Consider the following 6,559-nt stretch of genomic DNA (forward strand, 5'->3'; position numbering starts at 1 on the left):
TGTTTAAAGGATGGAACAACCCAGGCTAAAGACAGATAATCCTTTCAAATATGCTCTACTGGTAGCTGGTAGAACCAACACTAGAATCCAGGCAGTTTGACACTGGAGCTCACGACCTTATTTTACCTCAAAAGTCATTATGTTTGCTTAGTATGTACATTGTGCTTATCCTTCCAGAGGCCTAGCAGTAAATTTCCTGGAGACAGGAGGATTTTTGGTGAATTAGTTAAGAATCTGGCCCCAATTGTCTACCTATATCCATGTCTGTTGAAATGTGATTTTATAGTTCAGTTCCTCACATCAAGAGGTGGTTTCTATTTACCCCTACCCTTTGAAACTGTGAAACCCATGCAAAATACTTTGGCTAGCACAATTTAAATAGAAAATGACTTTTGAAATAGGATCACAAATATTAGGTCAATGTCAGTTTGATTGATTTCAGATCCTACTCAGAATTCATTGTGCCTATAGGCTTTTAATATAGCATTTCAAATTAAAGAAAGGTATATAGGGAAAGATGAAGTTAGAATTACTTAGGATCAGGACATATTTTGAGATTAGTCCTGATTTGCTGTTCATGTGGAGACTTTTGGGATTAACTAATATAGAAAACAGAAGAATAAACAGATTTGAAAGGTATGAATTTGTGAATCTGGGTCCTACTTTGGGTTTGTTTTGGCATATAGAATCAATTTTCTGAAAGATATTTGGGTGTATGAGCCTAAACATTATAAGAGATGCCATAGCTAGAGAAAAATATTTAGGAGTCATCTTACTTAGATGGATATATAGATAGAATAGTCAGAAAGAAAGGATAATGAAACATCCTAATTTTTAATGTCATTAGTTGAAGAAAAAACAATTTACTACTCATACTAAAAAAGAACTATTTGAATAGTGAGAGAAAATGGATAAGATGTATAATAGCAGAGTCTCACCAAAAGGGTTTGACAGTTAAGACATGGTGTTGGTTCTTCTTAGAAATGTTTCAGCGCAGGGGTGGGAGGAAAGTTGGATCGGCTTGTAGACCTGGATTAAGGAATGGATTGGAAGCAAAGAAATTGAGATCGAAAAATGTAAAAGTAATGAAAATGAAAAAATTGAGATTGTATATATATATATATATATGACTTATAATGCATATTTAATAATTTCAAATTCTACATTTTCCTTATATTTCTATTTATTTTGTGTGTGTGTGTATGTGTGTGTGTGTGTGTGTGTGTGTGCACTACTTTGTTTCCAAAAGGTAGACTGAAAAGAGGAAAATGGGAAGCTGGAAGGGAAGGTAAGATTATAATATATTTTTTTCAATTGGGAATGTCATGGATATATTTATAGATTGATTTAAAAACAATGTCAGTAAGGACAAATTGTTAAAAATAAAAAAGAAACAGATGTAACTGATAAACCAGATACTTGAAGAAGATGGGAGCAGGTGGGGTAAAATCACCCATTAAAGAAAGTGTTAGTTGCGGTCAATATTGAATATGTGCCAAGAGATAAGCATGGAGTTTTCTTACTTATCTGATGCTCACAGAACTATGATACTAATTTTAGATGTACGGATTTTTAAAAAGCAAGTTTTATTGTGGCTAAATAATGTATTGAAGATCAGAGAGTTATGTAATGATAGAGCTTGCATTACAACTTGATCCTTTTTTCTATGTGCTCTTCTCTTTTATCAATTAAGTAATCTAATTCAGATATCTGGTGGAAAGTAAACTATTATTGAAATAATTTCAATTTACCTTGGTCCATTCATAATTGCTTATTTCCTGGGAGCCCAATACAAAATGACAAAAGAACAAGAAGAGTATCATTCTGAAAGGCGTAGAAGTGTTGTCTTAAAATATTTTTTTTCTAATTCCTTCTGCTTCACTCCTGGATTTCTTCTGTTTTGCTAAGGTTACTGCCTTTTTGTCCAAGTAAAGAAGAGATTTCAGAAAAGTAAGACCAAAAAAGAGAGAGACAGAGAGAGAATAAGGGCTCATTTTCTAAGAAACAGCTTTTAAATGTTAAAACAACAGAAAAGAAAAAAAGATTATATGTATTTCAAGAAGTAGGTAAAGAATGGCCCATGCAGTAGACACAATTAAAGCATTTTAAAGAAACTGTCCCTGTCCCTGTCCTTGCTAGACAGGAAAGTAACAAAACTGCTTTGTAGGAATTTCACTAACATTATTAGCAATCAAGTCTTAATCTATTAGTATAAGATTCTTAAATCTTCCTCTATAGTTTGGCTCTTCTGAATACAATCCCTGTTGATCATTGTGGGCTTTATAATGGACAGATGAGTTTCTCATACTGTTTGCATCATTAAAAAAGAAAATGTTCCTACCTCAAAGGGCTGTAAACCACTGCAAAGTAAATAAAAACCTGAAAGTTTTCTTTCCCCAAAAGCCTTACCATCTGCAGCAACATATTACAGTGTTATGTGCAGCTCTTTCTGGAGGCAGGAAATACCTGAAATGTACTTACTAAAAGCTACAGTTTCATGGATATAAATGAACCTATACGTTACTATGGTAGGATGGAAAGAAAATTTTAAAATGGTAGTGCCTCAAATTTAAAGAATAAAGACAACAAGTAAACACTGTAACTGATAAAACTGTACTCATATTAGGGGAAAGTAAATAATTTTTAGCTACTAGGCACTTAATTTAGATTGTTTGTTAAGATAAATAATACTAATAAGACCATTTAAATCACTGAAGCCCTAACTTTTTAAGAAGTTCTTGCCATATACCCAGCTTAAGAAAGTTGAAAATTATAAAATCTCTTTCAGATACATATGATAAAAAAAAATTACAGCTTGTTTTTTAGAGGGGCAGTGTGTGTATAAGTAGTAGGGGAAGGGCAGAGGAAAGGGAGAAAGGATCTTAAGCAGGTTCCAAGTCCAGTGCAGAACCAGATGCTGGGCTCAATCTTACAACCATGAGATAATGACCTGAACCAAAATCAAGAGTCAGTTGTTTACCTGACTGAGCCACCCAGGTGCCCATACAGTTACTTTTAAAAAGGTAATCAAAATAAATTCCTTTTGATTCCATGTGCCTTTTTGAGATGATATGGACTGCGTTATAAGTCAATAGCGATCAATCGCACATAATGTGGAGGTAGTACTGACATTCTCAAATTCTCATCTTAATGTATTTAATATGTAGCTTGGAAAATCAGTAATCTGGCATGGAGCAGATTATTTGCACATATCATAACACAGAACAGAGCTATAATTTTCTAAAAAATGATAGATCCTCGTATTGACAAAAGATCTCAATTGTTAGAAAACAGTGAACATTGACCCTGAACAAAAATCAATGAATTAGTATTTTTGTATTCTTTGGGTAAATCCCTAGTAGGGCAATTGCTGGATTGTAGGATAGTTCTATTTTTAACTTTTTGAGGAACCTCCATACTTTTATCCAGAGAGGCTGTACCAGTTTGCATTGCCACCAAAATTGCAAGAGGGTTGCGTGTTCTCCACAGTCTCACTAACACCCGTTGTTTCTTGCATTGCTGATTTTAGCCATCCTAATAGGTAGAGGTGATATCTCATCGTAGTTTTGATTTGTATTTCCCTAATGATGAGTGATGGTGAGCATCTTTTCATGTATCTATTGTATGTCTTCTTTGGAAAAATGTCTGTTCACATCTTCTGCCCATTTTTTAACTGGATTGTTTGTTTTAGGGGGTGTTGAGTTTTAGAAGTTCTTTATATCTTTTATATACTAACCCTTTATCAGATATATCATTTGCAAATATCTTCCCCATTTCATAGGTTGCCTTTTAGTTTTGTTGATTGTTTCTTTCACTGTGCATAAGCATTATCTATAATAGCCAAGTTACGAAACAGCCCAAGTGTCTATCAACTGATAAATAGATAAAAATGAAGTGGGGTGTGTGTGTGTGTGTGTGTGTGTGTACATATATAAAACAAAACAAACAAGCAGAGGAGACAAAAGCAGGGGGAGGGGTGACAAACCAAGAAAGAGACTCTTAACTATAGAGAACAAACTGATGGTTACCAGAGGGGAGGTGGGGGAGGGCATGGGTCAAATAGGTGATGAGGATTAAGGGTGCACCTATGATGGGCACTGAGCAATGCATAGAATTGTTGAATCACTATATTGTACACCTGAAATTAATATTACTCTGTATGTTGACTAACGAATTTAAATAAAAAACTTTTAAAAATTATTGGGATCCTCAAAATATTATAGCCAGTGGCCTAGAGTATGTAATGTTTTATTTTGTTTTGTTTAGTGATCTGAAAACAAAGAACCTCTAGCTTTGTGTTTCAGTTATGCTTCTAAATAATCAAACAGTAATTCTCAGTCTCTGAGCTGGAGCTTTAGGAACAAGTCTTAGGCAATGGAATGGATAGACCTGTGGAATTCAGAACACAGGACAGCTCTTTGGTGTGCTCCAAAAGGAGAGTTATCATGCAGGTAATACATTTGGTCATGATTAACATTTGACTAGTCAGATGCTCCTCTTTCCCTTGCTGAATCTCAAAGTCCCTCAGAACCATCCTCACTGACTGAATGATTATTTGTGGTAACCCTGCATCAGCCACATGTAAAGTGAATTCCTGAAATGATATAATTTCATATGAATGTTTTTTGTAGTTGCCTAAAGTTGAGATCATACTGAAAATAATTTCTATTCCTGCTAGTTTCCCAATAGTCACATATTTCTTTAAAATATTAAAAAAATTAATCTAGTTTTACTTATTTGTCAGAGAGAGCGAGAGTGAGCACAGGCAGACAGAGAGGCAGGCAGAGTCAGAGGGAGAAGCAGGCTCCCTGCAGAGCAAGGAGCCCGATGTGGGACTCGATCCCAGGACACCGGGATCATGACCTGAGCCGAAGGCAGAAGAAGCAACAATGTCAACTGCTTTCCAAATTAATGTCCTTGTTCCAGACATTTGAACAGAGCACCCACCCATCTAACAATTACTACTGCAAAGCTGCCACTAAAATGATGAAATCAATTACTAATCACTCATAGAGTGTTTAACTATGGTTTAAATGGACCTGAAATTATTCTCAACACTTTGGCAATATACATTACACGCACACACAGGCTTATGCAAATTAATTAAATTACTATAAACTTCTTAATATTAAGGATTTCTTTATTGCAGTTTGTAGATTTCCACATGCTACAAAATTTTACAAATGAAAAGGCTTTGGTATTTATAAAAAGTAAAAAAAAAATGACAAAATATAGACCAATTAAAAGAAGAAAAGGTACATGTAACAGAAAGCACTGCATTTTGCTGTGACTTCCTGACAGATAATGGGAACTCACAGATTTCTCTAGTTCACATTTTATTGCCATTGTACAGAAATTCTTTAGTATGGACATTTTTTGTGGCATAAAAGAAGTTAATCTTAAGTATTTTAACTTTTATAGGTAAAACTTCTCCAGAAACAATTATCAAATAAAAGCAAATCTGGACTGAGTAGGCACTTTATTCAAAAGAAGGAAAAGGGATTCTTGGAATGGGAAGAATACTGTGAAAGCCTCTGAAAAGTTAAGAGTATTTTTGGTTTTTTGGTTTTGTTCTCTTGTTTAAAGTTTTAATAGAGAGAATTAAGGCTAGAAAGAAACAGATGTGAAGAATAAAGCAATGGAGGGATTGGATAGTCCATGAGAGAATTTTTACCCAGAGACTGGCCTTTTCTTAGGAGGGCTGTATGCTAGCTTAAATCCAGGAATTTATGGGAAGAAGAAAAGCCTAAGGGTAATTCAATTAACAAGTGTTTTCTTCCCATTGATCAATGGGGACAAGAAATTCAGCTAATCATTCATGATGCAAAGATTGGGAATTTGAAGTCTTAGTCAAGAAAGGCCATCTGTGATTCTTATCTAACTCTGTTGGGGGAAGGGCAGATCTTGGCAGTAAACTATTTCCCAGAATACAAAGGGTGGGGGGCTTTCTTAACATTTGTGGTCTTCTAGGATCATGAGGCCTGGGTAACCTTCAACATTCTCACATTGTAACACTCTTTTTTTTTTTTTAAAGATTTTTTTATATTTATTTGATGGACAGAGATCACAGGTAGGCAGAGAGGCAGGCAGAGAGAGGAAGGGAAGCAGGCTCCCTGCTGAGCAGAGGGCCTGGTAGGGGGCTCAATCCCAGGACCTTGGGATCATGACCTGAGCCGAAGGCAGAGACTTTAACTCACTGAGCCACCCACATTGTAACACTCTTCAAATGACAATTCTTTTAGTGATAGTGTAAAAGTTGACAATATTCATTTTAATTTTAATAAAATGTTTCTGATAAAAAGTAAATGCACTGGGTAGGAGAAGAATAAATGAAACAAGATGGGATTGGGAGGGAGACAAACCATAAGTGACTCTTAATCTCACAAAACAAACTGAGGGTTGCTGGGCGGAGGGGGGTTGGAAGGAGGGGGGTGGGGTTATGGACATTGGGGAGGGTATGTGCTTTGGTGAGTGCTGTGAAGTGTGTAAACCTGGCGATTCACAGACCTGTACCCCTGGGGATAAAAATATATGTTTATAAAAAATAAAAAATTTTAAA

The sequence above is a fragment of the Mustela erminea genome, chromosome 10, assembly GCF_009829155.1.
Source record: "Mustela erminea isolate mMusErm1 chromosome 10, mMusErm1.Pri, whole genome shotgun sequence".
In the NCBI taxonomy this organism is placed as follows: Eukaryota; Metazoa; Chordata; class Mammalia; order Carnivora; family Mustelidae; genus Mustela; species Mustela erminea.